The following is an 18,625-nucleotide window of genomic DNA, read 5'->3' as shown; positions in this document are numbered from 1 at the left end:
CACTTGAGGGCTGTGATGAAACCACAGCCACCAGTGGGTACTTCATTCGCCCTTCCCCAAACCAGTATGTAGGCAGTTGGTGTGTAGGGGCCTCCTCACTAAATAAACTGAACAACGTTTGGGGAAAGCAAAGACAAGTAGACCCAAGTCACCTATGGACAAAATGTAGAAGGCTTTGCTGTGTTTACAGGACAATATATAAATATTAATACTTTTACAGTGTAAAAAAGTAAGTGAGCTGATGGGAGGAAGGACGTGTAGAAGGAAAGGTAAGGATGCTAATACACTGATACCATTAGCGTAGTCATTTATTCATTCACTTGACAAATATTTACTGAGAACCTACTGGGTGTAGGTGTTGTTCTAGGCACTTAGGAAACAGAAAGAAAAACATCAGACAGAACTCCTTACCTTCCTGGAGCTTACATTACGTTATGCCATTAGGACATGTAGCTGCCACAGATACTGCCAAAGCTGTTGGAATAAAAAATAGAGTTAAAAGATATTATTAAAGATGTAAAGATAACTAATAGAAAAACTATAAGTAATGATAACATACATTGAGAGGAATAGAGATGAGTAAGTGACCTGAATTTTAAGCTCTCATATACGGGATTCACTAGATACTATGTCTAAAGTGGATGAATCAAAACAGAGATAAAATCATGATATCTAGAATTAGGGAGGCAACCACCAAACCTAGAAACAGAAACAACCGAAAGAGTTTGTCTCTAGGGTGTGTACTGAAGGTGAGAAGCGAAGGATGAGAATGTTATTTTTGCTTTCATCCTGAGTCCTATTTGCTTTGTTACCACATGCATGTATTATATTGATTAATATATATATATATATATTTAAATTCAGTGACTTCTAAGAACAGTTACAATCAAAGAATGAGATTCATTTTTCATCTACCAAGTGTCATGGGATTAAACGCAAGATCATTAGAAATAGATTTTCCTTTCTGGAGCTTTTAGCAAGTGTTTAAAAATAGATACTGTTTCATTGTCTTCTCTTGGCTGTAATGAATGGTGGGATCCCCAAGATAGATTTGTGAAGATAAGTGCTGGAAATGAAAGATAGTAAGAAACTTGTAGAGTGTATTATTAGAATAGCTTGGGTGCAGTGCAGTTCATTTGAACAAAATAAGGCTTCTGTTTCCCTATTGTTTACCTTTGCTTAGCTAGCAGTGTTTAGGAAGGTGGAACTAACATTTATTAAATGCTTATTTTGTATAAAGCACTTGGTAAGTCACTTCATGCACTCAAAAACCTTATGACAGTGGCATTAGTTTTCACATTTGGTAGATGAGGAAATTGAAGATTAGGTACATGGCAAAGCTTGCTAATGGCAACCCAGTGTGTAAGTAGAGAGCTAGATTTCCAGCCTAGGTCTGACTCCAAAAGCTGTGCTCTTCCTTTTGGCTTTCCCAGTGCATACTTTCTTAGAAAAAGACCAGATTTCAGTAAAATTCCATTATAAGTTTTATTTTCCATTAAAATTCAATATTTTCTACAATGTAAATTTCTGTAAGTACCCTATTTTTCTAGGTACCTAAGACATTTAGCTAGTGGTAAATATTTCAGCATTAAATTGATAATAAAAGTACCTGTCTATGCTTTCCAACATTTGAACAAGAAGAAACTTTGTTAAGTTTGATTTTCACTCTCAACCAGTAATGTCCTTCCATCCCCTATGCTGTATTTGAAAATATTCCTCAGTGGTAGCTTATTCCTGGACAACTCTTTTCATCATCTTATGACCAACTTCACATAAATATGATTTTTTATGTTGCTATTATCTGCTGGAATAAGGCTATGATCCTCCCTTGAGCCAACTAAGCTATCAAAAAAAAAAAAGATATAACCTGGTAGTAAATTAGATGCACATAGATTTGGGGGAAATGGTAATAGTAATAATAACACAAAAGTAAACAAGCTCCTGTTTGTGTACATATTAGGTGCCAGGTGTTTTGCATGTATCTTCTCACTTAATCTTCTCTATAGATCTGTGGGACAGATATCATGATCAGTATATTATAAATGGAAACTATAACCCAGAGAGTTTCATCAACTTGCTCAAACTTGTCACAAACAAAGGAACTGGGATTTAAGCACCAGGTTTAAGAGTATGCTTGTAATATTTCTGAAGTTGCCTGACGCATAAATAATTTTACAAGTTCTCTCATGCTATCCTTGGGAGACATCATGGGCTATTGAATAGTTGGATGAACTTTGAACTGTTGCTGTGACTGATCTGACATGGATTTGCCTCTATTAGTGCCCCTCTAGAGGGAGGTCCCAAGTGGGGTACCAAAAACAACATTTACATTTTGTTTGGTTCCATGTGGTTATTAATGGATTAGAAACATTCATGCCATGCTGCTGCTGCTACAGATTATCATTAGTAGCACAGGATATACGAGGCTGAAAGAGGAGAGGGAAACCGAGAATGAGAATCTTAAAAAAATTATAACAGGTGACAGCAATAATCTGACTCTAACACAACGAAATTAAGAGTAAAATTATAATTGTGCTTTTGTCTGAAAAGTTATCTGTGTGAGTACAGAGGTGGAAAGATGTGGCTTAGTAGGAACTCATGCAAAAAATCAGCTGTCTCATCAATTTTAAGGCTTCATTACCATCTTTACAATGATAGTCCCCAAACACTGTTCTCCAGCCCAGATCTCTGCATAGCTCCGGTGCTGTATGTCCAATAGCTCAACAAATTTCTCTTGGAGTTGGATGTCTGAAAGGCTCCTCACACTTAGCATGTCCAAGATGGAACTCTTAAACCACCCCCTTCAAGCCAGGTCCTCTTCCAGTACCCCCCGATCAGCAAATATTACTACTCTCGCTTCTGTTAGTCCATTTAGGCATCATCATTGATACCTCTTTCTCCCTCCTCCCCATCTCTAACTCCTCTCCAGACTTTGTTCATTTTAACTCCTAGAATCTCAGAATTTGTCACTCATTCATCTCCACTACTACCTTATTAGTCTATAGGGCCATCATTTCTCACCCATACTATTACTATGGTCCATCTGGTCTCAGTGTTTCTACTCTGGCCCCCTTCACGCCATTTAACACAACAGCCTTAGTAAATATTTTCATAACACAAATATGATTGGGTCCTATACACATCTACCCCCAGATTAAGCTCTTCTAATGTCTTTTTATTCCTCTCACATACAGATAAAAACCATGCCCCTGTATACCTGCCCAGCTTAGTCTTAGAAATATCCTCCTTGTTCTCTGTACCCCAGGCATATGGGTTTTCTTTCAGTTCTTTGAACACACTGTGAAGTCTCCTGCTACAAAGCCTTTGCATAGGTTGTTCTTTCTGTCTGAAATGTTTTTTTCTCAGCCTCATCTGGTTAATACCTACTCATCCTTCAGGTCTCCATTCAAGGGGTGTTTCCATAGGGAACCCCTCCCTAACTCTCTAGGCTGAGATTCCTTTGTTACACATTACACAGTCCTTACAGTCCTGCCCTCTGGAGCTCTTATCTCTTACAGCTCTTATTTATAATTCATTCATTTGTCTACATTCATTTGTTTATATAACACATATTTGTTCATTCATTTGTTTACATAACACATCTTTGTTGAATATTTATTGTGTTCCAGGCTCTGTTCTAAGTGCTGAGGATATAGTGGTGAATAAAACAGTTCCTTCCTAAGGATCATCATCTAGTGATGGAGGAGATATCAACAAGTAAAATATAAAGGATGTCCATTGGTGTTAAGTGTTATGGAGAAAAGTACATCAGAGAGAGAAGATAGGAAGTGCATGTGTGTGCACAAGTGCACGCTATTTTAAATAGTCAGGGAGGAACCAATGAGGCAACGTTTGAACTAGAGGGTGAAGCTTGCATATACCTGAAGGCAGACTATGCCAGGCAGAGGGAAGAGTAAGGGCAAAAGCTCTGAGATAGAAGCGTGTTCGCTGCATTTAAAGAGGAACCATAAGGCCGGAATGTTTGGAAGAGAGTAAATGGACATGCAAATAGCAGGAGATGAAGACAGAGAGGGGTCAGGTGAATTAGGACCTGAAAGGTCAATGTAAGAACTTTGGCTTTCAGTCTGAGTGGGTGGAGAATAATTATGCAATTTAAGCAAAGGTCGTGATCTGACATACGTTTCCAAAGGATTGCACTGGCTACTGTTTGGGCAATAAACAATCTGTGTGGATGGGGGTTGGGGAGTAGAGCAGAGATGTCCGTTTTTGTTTTTTTTTTTTTTTGTGTGGTATGCGGGCCTCTCACTGTTGTGGCCTCTCCCGTTGCAGAGCACAGGCTCCGGACGCGCAGGCTCAGCGGCCATGGCTCACGGGCCCAGCCACTCCGCGGCATATGGGGTCCTCCCGGACCGGGACACGAACCCGCGTCCTCTAACATTGGCAGGCGGACTCTCAACCACTGCGCCACCAGGGAAGCCCGAGATGTCCGTTTTAAACTTGCCTGTGCTCAGCTAGACAAGATATCATGGTGGTTTGGTCAAGGTAATAACAGTAGAATTGAGGAAAGTGGTCAGATTCTGGATACGTTTGAAGGAAAGCCAACAGAGTATGTTGACAGATTGAAGATGAGTTACAGAAGAAAGAAAAAAATCAAGGATTACATTAAGGTTAATGGCATAAATAACCAAAAGAATGGAGTCACCATTTACTGAGATGGGCAAGTCTATGAGAGAAGCAGATTTGAGAGGAAAGGTTAAGGGTCAGTCTGGACACGTCAACTTTAAGATGCCTAGTACATATCCAAGTGGAGTTAGAGAGTAGGTAGTTGGATTTATGAATCTAAAGTTTGGGGGAGAAGTCTGGGTGGGGTGACCAGCCATCCTGGTTTGCCTGGGACTGAGGAGGTCCTGGGACATGGGACATTTGATGCTAAAATCAAGAAAGTCCTGCGAAAACTGGGGTGAGTTCGTTACCCTAGGTCTGGACCATAGATATAAATGTGTGAGTCTTTGGCATGTAAACATCACTTAAAGTAAAAAAATTAGATGATATCATCCAGAGAGCAAGTGAACTAGAGAAGAAATGTCCAAGGTGACCTGAGCATTTAGAGTGAGGAAGTTGAGAAAGGATGAGCAGGAGACAGTAAGAAGGAGGGTCCAGTGAAGTAGAAGGAAAACCAGGGATGTATAAGGTTCTGGAAGTCAAGTGATAGAAATGTTGCAAGAAAGTAGTGGTCAGCCTGTGCCAAATATTGAGGACAAGCAAAACAAAATGAAGACTATGACTGACCACTGGATTGAGCACTGCCACAGTTATTGGTGATCTTGAAAAGGGCAGTTGCCATGGAGCGTGGGGGCCAAAACTTTGATTGGACTAGGTCCAGGGAAGACAGTGGGGTGGGGTGAAGGTGTTGGAAGAATTTTAAAGGTGAGAAGAAAGAGGGGCAGGTGAGCCAAATGTCCTGTAAGGAAGGTAATAGGTTGTATAGTCTGATGACAGGAGTTTCAAAGCGGGAGCCTGGGAGAGGGGGGAAGGGGGAGGGGTTAGGAATGAGAGAGAGAAAAAGATTTAGAAGAGGAGCAAGGAGGACACATTTCCCCCCTCCAGGCCCAGGGAGATAGAAGAGCCACCACCAGAGACGACTGCAGGGAAAGTAGATTCCTCAGGGGAGTGGGAGATTTGGGGTGGAACACAAAGGTGATAGGAACATTCATGGAAATTTGGAGGACACTGGGGATTTTATTTTTATTTATGTATTTATTGGGGGGATTTTAATTGATATTGGACTGGGTATTCTTCAGGGGAGAGCAGAAGAGTTTGAGGAGTAGGAGTTAGGGTGGGGTTGAAGTCAGAGCCTTAAGGAGTTAGGGGGTTTGGGTTTGTGGGATCTCCTGAGAGACCGGGACCTTTTGTGCTAACTGCAAGAAACCAGGATAAAGTGTAGATAGTGGTACAAGGATTATAAGCCTCTCTTGGGAGGGAGCTGTGGAGCACCCTCTTCTTTTGTGCCACTGGAGGGGTTGAAGACAAGGGAAGGCAGTCTTACGGGGAGCATGAGTGGTCCTGGGCCACCTCCTCCCTCATGTGTGATAGATGATACTTTCATGAGTGTGACTATTGGCTCAGTGCCTGTCTCCCCCATTGGATGCTAAACTACATGAAGGCAGGGGACTGTGTTTGCTTTTACTCTCTTTTACATCCTCCAGTTCCTTTTGTATAGAGTGCTTGGTAGATGATAGAAGTTCCATAAATGTATGTTTCATGAATAAATAAATAATAAAAGAACTGAGGCTTTTTTTTTTTTTTTTTTTTTTTCTTTTTGCGGTATGCAGGCCTCTCACTGTTGTGGCCTCTCCCGTTGCGGAGCACAGGCTCCGGACGCGCAGGCCCAGAGGCCATGGCTCACGGGCCCAGCTGCTCCGCGGCATATGGGATCCTCCCAGACCGGGGCACGAACCCGTATCCCCTGCATCGGCAGGTGGACTCTCAACCACTGCGCCACCAGGGAGGCCCAGAACTGAGGCTTTTAATGGACAGAAAAGTCATTATGAGCAGTGCAATGAGGCTGCCAGCAAAAGGAGATGATGTTCAGAGTGGAGAGGGTGATCATTTCTCTTGACTTCTTGTTGGACATTATGACCTATTTCACTCATTTCTGGCTGTCACACTAAAAGAAGTGTGTAGTGAACTGCTTAAAAAAGTTGGAGTGGTATCTTATGCAGTTTTGGCTGCCAGAAAAAGAGAGGACAGTATGATCTCAGACTACCCCCAGGTACTGAGGGAGTTATTGTAAATATATTTGTAGAAATAATGTAATAGAATTCATGGAGAGAGGAATAGCCCTGTAAGTGGTCCACATGGAGGTGAAACACCCTTGGGGACTGGGTTATTTTGTGGCTTCCTCAGTGTGAAATATTGAGCCCATCATAATGGTGACTCAGCTCCTTGTTGACTGCTTGTACTGCCCTTGTCACTACCGATCAACTATGTTACCTCTAACCCTAACTTTTTTTCAACTTCATACATGTCCAGAGTTTCTGCTTATTCATTGTTTCTGCTTTGTTACCCAGTAATGCCCTGAGCATCTTACGCTGATCTTCCTTATCTTCCCCCATCATACCCGTCCAGATATTCTGTAACCACTGTGTACACTTCTCTAAATATTTAAAGTTCCCCAATTGATTTTTAGTCTCTGTGACTTTAAGGAGATGCTTCTCAATAGTTTTCTGCCCTCTCAGAGCTCATACAGGAGGACACAATTTCTGATCTGATGGCAGTCAACCCATCTTCCCCCTTTCTAAAACCCTCTGAAAGAGCACTTAGACATGGAGCACCCTTTCTCATATGAGTCTCTTCTGGCCTATTAGCCTTCATTTAAATCTGTCAAGGTGTCCACTAGGATCTCAGTCTTTCGTCTTAGGAAATCTTTCTCATCCTCCAGGTTAATCAGCCTATCTTCCTCAAATTGTTTTGGAAGATGTATTGTATGTCAGATGTAACTGACATACAGTACTATATTTTTAAGGTGTACAGCATAATGATTTGGCTTATATACATCATGAAATGATTTTCACAGTCAGCTTAGTGAATACTCATCATCTCAAATAACTACAAAAGAAAAGAAAAAGAAAAAAATATTTCTCCTTGTGATGAGAACTCAGGATTTACATTCTTAAATTTCACGTATAACATACAGTGCCTTCCTCAATTTTGTTTCCAGTCTTCCTCTGTTCCTGTTTTGATAATAAAAGGAAAACATGTTTTTTAACTACTTTAGTTGCTACTTGATTTCCTAAGCAAATCTGACTTCTAGAGGCAGAGAATGTCATGTAAAATTTTTTGGTTGCTGTTCCTGTTCTGATAATAAAATGAAAACATGTTTCTTAAACTACTTTAGTTCCTACTTGATTTCCTAAACAAATCTGACTTCTAGAGGCAGAGAATGTCCTGTACAATCTTTTGGTTGCCTCCTTAACTTTATGATTTGTCTTGATTTTCTTCAGATATTTCTCTACTTCAGCTGAAGATTCATATGTATATCTAAGGACTTATTGGACAGCATCAACTTAGTGTCCTGTGAGAAGTTCACAGTAGCTTATTTCCCTTAGCATAATGTCTTCAATATTCATCCATATTGCCACATATAGCAGAATTTCTTTCTTTTTAAAGGCTGGATAAAATTTCATTGTATGTATATGCCACATTTTAAAAAATCTATTCATCTGTGGATAGACATTTAGGGTATTTCCACATCTTGGTTATCGTGAATAGTGCTGCAGTGAATGTGGGAGTGCTAATATCTCTTTGAGATTCTAATTTCACAAACTGCATGATTCCACTTATGAAAGATCTAAAATAGTAAAATTCATAGACTGAAAGAGTGAAATGGTGGTTGCCAGGGGCTAGAGAGAGGAGAAGATGGTGAATTACTATTCCACAAGCATAAAGTTTCAGTTAAGCAAGATAATTTAAGTTCCAGAGATCTGCTGTACAGCATTGTACATATAGTGTCAACGATACTGTATTTTACACTGAAAAAAATTGTTAAGAGATGGATCTCATTTTAAGTGTTCTTAACACAATAAAAATATAAATAAATAAATAAAAATTAAAAAAATAAATTCAAACAAATCTTCCCCTTAATGTCCTTCCATGTTTCTACTTCAGCTAATCTTACCACCACCTACCCAGAAGCCAAAGCCCTCAGTCTGGTGTTCATCTTACATTACTTCTCCCTTGCCCTCATCTACACATTTAATTAGTTGGCTAATCTTAAATACTTCTCAAATATGCCTCCTCTCCTCCATTCCCATTGCCAGTCCTCTACTTCTGGTTCCCATCATCACTCACATGAACAAACACAGTGACTTTCTCACTGGAAATCCTATCTCGACTCTCCACCTCATCCAATACTGTCTCCACCTCCACCCTGCTGAGGATGACCTTTCTAGAGTTTCAATCTAGTTATTCACTCCCTGGATGAATACGTTTCAATGCGTATCTATGACCTTCTGGATAGAGTTAAAATGTTTCTATCATGGCATATAAAACCCTTCATAATTTAGCCTCTGCCCCCTTTTCTGGCCTCATTTCCCCAATCCTACTCCATTCTATTGTACCCTTATTCCATCAGTAACAAACTTTTAGCAGATACTCAAATTTGGCAGGTCCTTTCATACCTCCCTGTGTTTATCGTGTTGTTACATCTGCCATTATGCCATTTTCTCTGGCAAAGTCCTGTCCTTCCATCTTGACTCAACTCAGAATACTCTTTCATGAATGTTTTCTTGATCTGCCTTGAATGTTTTCTTGATGAGCCCCTTTAATCCCTTGCTTACCTCTTTCATTACATTTGTTACACTGCAGTACAATGACTAGTTTTCCTGTCTGTCTCTGTACTAGGCTGAGTACCCGAGGGCAAGATCCATGTCTTATTATCTTTGTGTCTCTTGTACCTAGCAGAGCACCTGACCCATTGGAGGTACTCAGTGAATAGCTGAAAAGTGAATGAGACTCATCTGTATTTCCTAATTTCTTCTTATCAGAATTTCTTAAGCAGAAAAAGGGAGAGGGAGTTATAGAGAGATTCATTTTTGTCCTCCTCTAGCCTGTGATAGAAAGTTTAGAAAACTGTAGACTGGGAAATGTGAAGAGAGTTGATATGTGGTATGACTTTGGCAAATAAAATACTTGTGAGGCTCAAGATTAAGAGCATGGGGAGAGGTTAGTCTGCCTTTGTTTTTGCCTGGCTGTTTCAACAGGAAGTTGGTATGTGACCAAATGCCCCAAACAGAGAAGTCAGCTAGTTTCAGGGAAGGAAAGAAGAGGCAATGAAACGTGGTTCAAATCCTCATGTACCCCCAGCCTAGGGCTCGTTCTCTGCTGTCTTCATCAGAGGGCTGGAGTGTACCCAGTCACATGAATTTGATGGAACTAGTTCCATGGCTACTTTAAGCAAATCTTTATGCTTTCTTCCTTAAAGGTCATGCAGTTAAAGAAAAGTGCTTACTCTTCCTGTCTTACTATTTACATTGGAATGAACTCAAAATAATTTTCAGGCCATAGCTGTTAATAATTACAGAGAGAACATTTTATGGCTGCCCACACAGAGCATTTTTATGTTTGAGACCATGACGTGTTGGTTGACAACTTCTTTCTCTACTTCACCCATTTTCATTTTCTTACCTTCAGTTGCATTTATTTCTATCGTAGACACCACACCTGTCCTACTAACCCATCACATGTCCCTTTCTTGTTAGCTAAAAGCTCCACCAAGTCAATTCAGACTCTGATCTTTGGTCTCTGAGCTGTTGACTAATCTGTCATCAGCTGTCCAGGACTTAGTAGATCGGTCTGAAACCTAGAAGATAGAGAATAGTCTATAAGATAGTCTATCATCCACTTCCATATTCCCTGGGGGGTCTTGAGAATAAATTGTCTGGGTATATGTCATTAAATGGACTCATCTTGTACCTGTGGTGGTCTGCCCTGTATTTTTGTCAGAAGGAAGAAAGAAAACAAATATTCAGGTGCCTCCTTTGTGTGAGGCAATATATTAAGTATGTCCATATGTACTAAGTTATTCAAGAAATCAGTAAGGCATCATTTTCAGATTTTACAGATACAGAAAAGAGTCGACACAGCTAATAAATTGCAGAACAGGGATATGAACCTAGCCTGGCTTCTGTCAAAACCCATGCCTCTTGCGATATACGTAGCAAGCTGTGAGTTCATGGTGATTTGTACCAGGAAGAAAGAAAGTGACTAGCACATCCCAGCCTTGTCCCTGTCTTAATTCTCAACCTTCAGTTTGTTGCTCATCATCAGAAAATGTCATCTCTACTGACACTATGACATTTGAAATCCTGTCCTCTGCCGCCTCTTTGATTTTTGGGTTGCTTCAAACTTCTCTTTAACTCCTGGAAGAAAGGAATGTTCAGTAGTGTCATAGTATCAGATAATAGAACTTAGATTTGCTGTAGGCTCTGCTGCTTCTTCAAAGCATGAACTTGGATAAGTTATTCATCTCCTTGGGACTCAGTTTCCGTATATGTATAATAAGAGGATTGGATGAGTCTAAGGCTGCTTCCTGCTCAGATAATTTTTAACCCTAATTGAGAGTTCATGAAATTTTCTTATTAGGATGTAGGTACTATTTAAGCTCTCATTTAAAGAAATTAAAAATAAAAACTCTCATTGAGGAAATTGAAGCTCTGGGAGTCTAAGGAAATAGTCCAAAGTCACAGGACTAATAGGTGGCTGATCTTAAATTTGAATCCAGATAGTTACTAAAGTCAAATCTTCTTAACATGGCACACAAATTCTTCATGAGCTTGGCCTGTCTACCTCTCCAGACTTAACTCTTACACTCCTCTTTACATTCTAGTAGCTGACGTGTTTGCAGATGCTCTGAGCAAATAATGGAAAGGGTGTACACAGAATTTAAATTGTGTTCCACCTCTCTGGGCCTTTGCTTATGTTCATACATTCCCTCCGTTGTGTATCTTTACTTACCACTCGGCTAATTCCTATTTGCTTCTCCACAGCTTAGTTCATGTGTCTTCCCTTCCAGAAAGTTTCTCAGATTTTCTGGTTGGGCTATATGCCCCTCTTCTTTGCTCTCATGGCACATCATGTATACTTTCATCTTCAAACTTACTGCATTTTAAAAATTTTATGGGTTTTATTCTGTCTCTTCCATTAAATCATAAGCTCTTGGCAAGAATGCCCCTTGTCCTATTCATTTCTTTGTCCCAGGATCTATCATGTGCTCAATAAATATTATTTGAAATCAACTGAATTGAGTGATGCCAATCACAGGGTTTGCCCTTGCATTTCTGAGTTATTTTCTGAATATGATTATATTCACACCCTCATTTCACAAATGAGAAATGCAGGCTACATAACCAAGAATAGAACCTCAAAATTTTGTCCGTGATCAGGCTTCTGCAAAGGGTTATATTGTATGCACATTTTCCTAATGCCTTCACTTCCCTTTCACAGCTCAGTTCTCTCCAATCTACCATGCCACTCAAACTGTCCTGGCTAAGATCTCAATGGTGGCCCCATGGCAAAATCCTCCTCTTACTTGACTTCCCTGCGTGATCACTTTATCTGTTTGAAATTCTCTCTTTTCTTGGCTTCTGTAACACACAACTTAGTGTAACACACAATCTAGTGTTCTTTCTACCCCATCTGGCCAACCCTTTTCATTCACCTTTGGTAGAGCCTCCTCCTCTACTTAGCAATTAGAATTCTTCAAAGATCGGCCTTTGACCCTGTTTCTTTCTTACCCCACATTCATTTCCCATGAAATCTCATTCACTTCCACAGCTTATAAAAAATACTGTGTATTCACCATGACTCAGAGATTTCTTTCTCCATCACAGATCTCCCTTCTGAGCTACAAAACTGTACGTACAGCATTTACTTGCTATCTCCTCTTAGTTACCTCTCATGGATTTTATCCCTCAAACCTACTTATCCCTCAAACCTAATCTTTATTTAATATTCTCAGCCTTCCCATCCCCCATCCTTCCAGTTGCTCATGACAGAAACGCTGATATTACCGTTGACTATTATCTACTTGATAAGCATCTTGCACCTTGCAGATGAATCTTGGATCTGGTCACATCTCCATGTGTCCACTGCTACTCCTGTGGCTCAACTGCCATCACCTTTTGCCTAAACTACAACAGTAGCCTCCCAACTGGACCTTTACTCTCACCCACTCCTGCCATAATCGTGTTTTGCTCATCTCTTCTAATCCTTTCTACTTTTAGACTCCTAGGGTATTCTTTTCAAAATGAAAATTTAATCATGGTATATTCCTGCTTTAAATTTCACAATATTTACCATTTATCTTAAGATAAAACAGAAAATCCTTAACATGGTATATAAGGCTCTGTACAATCTGGCTCTCACCTTTCCATTTCTCCAAAAAGTCCCATTTTGGCCCTAATCACAATCATAACTATATCATTATTTTTTGTGCTCATTTTTCATTTCTATTTTTTAACTATTTCCCCCCACCCTAAAATGTAAATTCTATGAGATCAGTGTCTAAGTCTGTGCTGTTGATCATTGAATCATAGAAATCTAGAACAATTCCTGGTGTGCCGATGATAGACAAAAAATATTTGCTGAATAAATGAAGAAATCAAATAACTAATGAAAACTTTTTTGTGCATTAAAAATACGTCATCCTTTAGCACCCCCCCTCACTGCCCCAGGAAATTCTCCCAATTCAAGCATACTTAAGAATTCTTATTTTTAAGAATTAGATATCATATCCCAAGATATTCGATTTTCTTTCCATCATTTGTTTAATATGTAAAATTCAACTATATGCCAAACAGAGGTAATAGAGTAAAAGGACAGCAAGGTACAGTTAGGAGAAAAGACACATAAGGTTATATGAAACTATTTTTTAATGCATAGAATAAATATTTACTCATTTGAGTATCAGTTTGCTGGGATATTTCTCTGAGATTTGAAAGATGATTGCTGTGTCCACTGCTATGAAGAGGGTGGATGTACCCAACTTTTTCTGCTTTGTGTTACATGATGTTTGGGCTATGATGCTTTTTTTCATCTGCATGTGACATAAGTGGCATTGATGACTCTGCTGAATGTTAGTCCATTTTTATTGTGATGACTCAAAGAAGCTAGTCCAACCCTTTTGGGAAACTGTTTTCATGTTTGTCATTGTCTTCAGCTTTTTCTTTTCTTTTTTTTTTTATGGTGTAAGCCCTGGTCTAATATTGCAAGGACTCTGACCTGTATTTTTGTTTCCTCATGCCTGAGGCAATGTAGGCTTATGGAACTCAGCTCAAGAATGAAGTGAAAGATAGGCAATATAAATAGTGGACTAAATTCTATATTGGTAATTATTTAGCCAATCATCATTGAGCTTTCTTCATTATGGGTAATCCAAAGCAGGAGATTGCATAAATACCTCATAGCATTGTGATTCAGCATTTTCAGTGAATGTATACCATTGAGCTACTGAAAGTGAGTGAATGACCAAGGTGGTGATAATGGGTAGGATAAAATCAAGGCATACATATTTAACTAAAAATCTTTATGTCAAAAATGTTAGAACTGTCAGGAATTCACAGGATTTTGTTACTATGTGTAGGCTGTAGTTTTCTTCTCCCCAGAGAGATATCCCAGTACAGGGGCACTCAAATTAACACTGGGGAACTAGTAAATGACAGATGTGAAAAAATATCTAGGGCCATGTGTTTACCCATAAGTTCACTTATTTTAATTACTAAATCTTTTGCACCCAGGAAATCAGCACAGTTTGCTCTTGTATATATGAAAATTTATAATTTTAGCAGAGCATTAATATTTTATTGTACTGAGAATATCTAGTGAGGAGAAGTTGACTCTCCTGAGCTTCCATAAACATTGTGGCTTTTTGTTGGTTGAACAAAATATGTAGCATTAAAGTACTGCAAATTCCTAGACTGAAGTCTAAGGCAAAGGTCAAATCCCTTCCTCTTTTTTTCTTGACAGACTCTGTGTGTTTCCATTAAACCACAATGCTGATCCTGCCCAGGACTCTCATTTAAATGCTTCTTTATTAAAATCTTTACTTAAATCTGATTTAACCCATTAGATGTTTTTCTGGGAGGAAAATTAAGACACCATAACATTGTAACATATTTTAAACATTTTTCAGAATCACTATTTAGTATTGCTTAAACCAGAAAAAACCATGATAACTAAAATATTCAGTGACTGAGATAGTCTAACTGTTTAATTATATCTTCTAGATAAACTTCAAAGTATTACAGTTCTTTGAGCTGAAGCCTGCATTATTGAAATCTTTGTAAAATAAAAATTTCCCTTTTTCTATATTGGGTGGGTAGTTTAGGGTAGACACAGTGGAATCTTTATTTCATAGCTGAGCTCCTGAAGTCAGTCCTAACACTTCTGACCCATGTTCTATGGTTGTGTTCATGTGTGTAAATAGATACCTCAGGTGACGCACATCCCCACACTTTCTGCCTCGCTCAGGCTGACTTCAGAACTCCAGGTGCGCGAAACCACACTTCATGGAAGGAAAAACTATTTTTTTTTTCATTTCCCAGTGTCTATTTTGGCAACTTATCCACAGCGGGGGAAAGCACTGCTCCCAAGTTTGGCCCAGGCGTAACTGCCACACATCTTCTCTCTCCCTTCCTTCTGGGACCCTTGTGCCAAAACAACTCAAGATAAAAGGCATTTTCAGTATTTAGTGTATCTTTTACTTTTGGGGAAGGAATGTAAATTTAGAAGAGAGAAACCACTAAAGGAGACCATTAACTGCCGAAGGTGCTGAGTGTGGGCAAAGTCAGCAAGAAAGGTTCTGAGGAGCTGGAGAAGGGTGTGTGACTGAAATGAAAGGGTAAACCTGGGAGGACACGGCAGAGAGAGTTCCAAGTAGAAACTGGGTTCTCTCAGACTGAGAACCTTCTCCAAGTTTGAGGAAAAGGAGGAGAGCTGGTCCAGGGAAGAGAAAGGGAACAACTGGAAAGCTTTACCTGATACTCTGAGTCTTCCTTGGGAAGACATTCCCTGTGACGAGACGGTCATCAGAAAGGAGGAATATGGCCGAGGAGAGAGCAAGGAACAGCTGAAACTCAAAGGCTGAGTGTTGATGGAGAAGGAAGGTTAAAAGACAAAGAGGAGGATATTGATGGCCTTGCAGTGGGTAGCAGGATGCTGTGACTTAGTAATAATAGCTCATAAGCAGGAGGGGCACCACATTCCATATTTAAGAAAAAGAATATAAGTTTCCAATACAGAGTATGTACGAAAATAAATATTCAGAATGAAGAAAAAAAGTCACAGCAGATGATAACAACTTACTTTTGCTATTTGACAAAAACGTACAACCATGGGAACCTACTGTCAGGGCTCCACTTAAGACTGGGAAAAAACCCTTGCAAGAGAGGTGATTAAAGCTTAAATCTTCATTAGATTCATGGTAAATCCACCCCTGGTCATAAAGAATATAAATGCCTCTAGAGCAAATATCTGGCCAGCCCAGTATCAGACAGCATCTCAAAGGAGCTTTTGTGGAAGATGTTGGATACCTTTGTAATACTGGCCTCAAAATGTTCAGAATGTTCTCAGAACAGCTCTAACTTCTGATTTTTTTATAAGACTTGAATAAAAACATGTGTATGAAAGTACTTTAAAAACTGATAAAGTTCCCCTGCAAATGTTAAGTAATTTTTCTTACTTTCTGAAAAACCCATTTTATCTCATTTATCAAGTTTATCTAAGCCATCAAAGAACCTATTTATCTTTAACCTGTATAAGCTCCTTATAATTTTGTTTTATACTTACTATGCAGTAATACCTTTTATTTTTCCTAGAACATTGTTCTTTCAGCTTCTATGTTCCATATTTGAGAAAATAATATTATTTTAGTCACAATTTAAAAATGATTCACCGTCAGCTTTCATTTTTCTAGACTGAGGGTCTAACCTTTGCTTTCACCTTCTTTTGGTAACTTCTTAATTCCCTTGAAAATGTACAGTTCTCATCTTTGCACTTTTCCAAGATTGATTCTTGTGTTTCTTAAGGTACCTGTCCAGAACTTAAGCCAGTGTTGAATGGAAGAAAGTGTTACAGTTTTAGAAATTGTGTGTATGTGTGTGTGTGTGTGTGTGTGTGTCCAATCCCTTTGCTATATATGCCTAACATTGGTTAGCTGTTGGCGAAAATAGGCAGATTTTTTTTCAGTTGGGTATGTCCTTTAGACTCCATTTAATAGTAGTTAGTTGGGATCATAGGAGAAATTTTATCAGGATAATCCAGGATGCAGAGGAAGTTTGGAATAGTGGGCAAAGGCATTCAAGGTACTAGGGAAAACTGATGCATAAAGCAGACAGAAATTGATAGAAAGAAGTGGTACTACAATCTGAAAGAAGCATTTGAGAGCTCATAGCTGGGCAATTCAGGTCACATAACAGGGAGCACTGGTTAACTGACATGATAAGATGTTATGGTCCTAGAGAAGAAGCAGGAAGTTATGACACCAGGTTGATATAGTGGAGGTGGTGCTGTACCTTGTAACTAGGTCCAAAATTTTTTCATTCGATGAATAGCCAGTGTGAGATGGAGTAGCATGTGAGGACGATCAACTAGAAGGAACTTGTGAGGTAGAGTTCAGAGGAGTAGCTCCCAACCCTGTCTACATATTACAGTCACCTGCAGAGTTTAAAAACATGTCAATGCCCTGGTCCCACAGGCCAGTTGAATCAGAATCTGGGAGTGGATCTAGGCATTGGCAGGCTTTGAAAAGTTATCAGGTGATTCTTGCAAGCGTTCAGAATTGAAAACTATGGACTGGAGCAGTGGTTCTAAACTGGAGAAGTTTTTATAATTCTGCTGGTCCAGGTGGTCTCACTCTTTCCCAGTTAAATTGGAACATTTGGGGGTGAGATCTAGGCATCATCAATTTTTAAAATTCCCTAGGTGTTTCCAAAGTTTAGGAATCATTGGAATAGAGAGATTGTGTCCTGTGACCTATCATGTGTCACTAATATAGTGAAAGGATGTTTTGTGATAGCCCTTGTGTATTAAAATCATATTTTCAACCTTGAAGTTTAAAGCACAGAAAGGAATCCAGATACTGCTATTTGTATTGGTTGTGATGCTTCAGGGCATCCATCTAATTTAACAAAATTAGAATAAAACGATATTGAAAACTGGAGGAGACGTTACAGAAATAACCCAGCTCCCTCCTTCTACACATGAGAAATAAGAGGCCCAGAAAGGATAGAAGAACTGCTTGTGATCACTTGGTTAGTTAATGACAGAGTGGGGTCCTCTGACTCAAACATTTTTTCAATCTTCTTCCACAATGCTGGCTATATTAAAACTCTTAGTTATGAAATGACAAACACTAGAAGTGATATGAGTTAATTTATAAAATCTACAAAGTACTTGGACAGGATCAATGTGAAGTTGTCCACAAGATGCTAGAACACTAGAAGCTACTCTTGAAGCATGAAAAAATTCATTTAAAAACAAGTAAATTAAATCATTTAAAAAACCCTTAATACCCAACATGGCATTTGTAAACTTGCTGGCCATGAGAATCCTTCACGCCAAAGAGATAGCCCCTGGGCAGCCACTCTGTTTTATTTAGGAAGACTACAGTTGCAGGGGTGCTTTAGGCCTGGGAAAATACTTAGGTGTCCTGAGGTCACATGCCAAACTGTAAAAGGAAGTTTTGCAATCAGTACCTAGACCTTCAATCATGTGGCTTTCATGTGTTTTCGTATCCTCTGAGTTGGTTAGTCTAATTCCTGAATTAATTGGTTCTGATGAAGAAATCAGAACAAAAGCAGATCTCCTGGGTGACAAACTTAACTGCATATGATTATATTCTGTTTGTTAAATGTGCACACTTCCTTGTGTGTCATAGGAAGCCTTGAAGGAGGGATAGTGAATTGATCAGATCACAGGACCAGGGTTCAGAAAGGTCTCCATGGGCTGAAATGAATGACCAAAATCTAAGCAGATGCAATTCAGTGGGGAGAAAAGAACACAAGTCCCTTCTTGGACCCAGTGCACAGTACAGAGAGGAAGAGCACTCTCCCCCGTACAGCATTTGAAGGGTTATTATCGAAGAGGGTTCCTAAACTTAAGGCCCATT

This window comes from Mesoplodon bidens, assembly GCF_964165515.1.
Source record: "Mesoplodon bidens genome assembly, chromosome: 8".
NCBI classification, from domain to species: Eukaryota; Metazoa; Chordata; class Mammalia; order Artiodactyla; family Ziphiidae; genus Mesoplodon; species Mesoplodon bidens.
The sequence above is the reverse complement of the archived record's forward strand: the minus strand, read 5'-3'. Positions refer to the sequence as shown.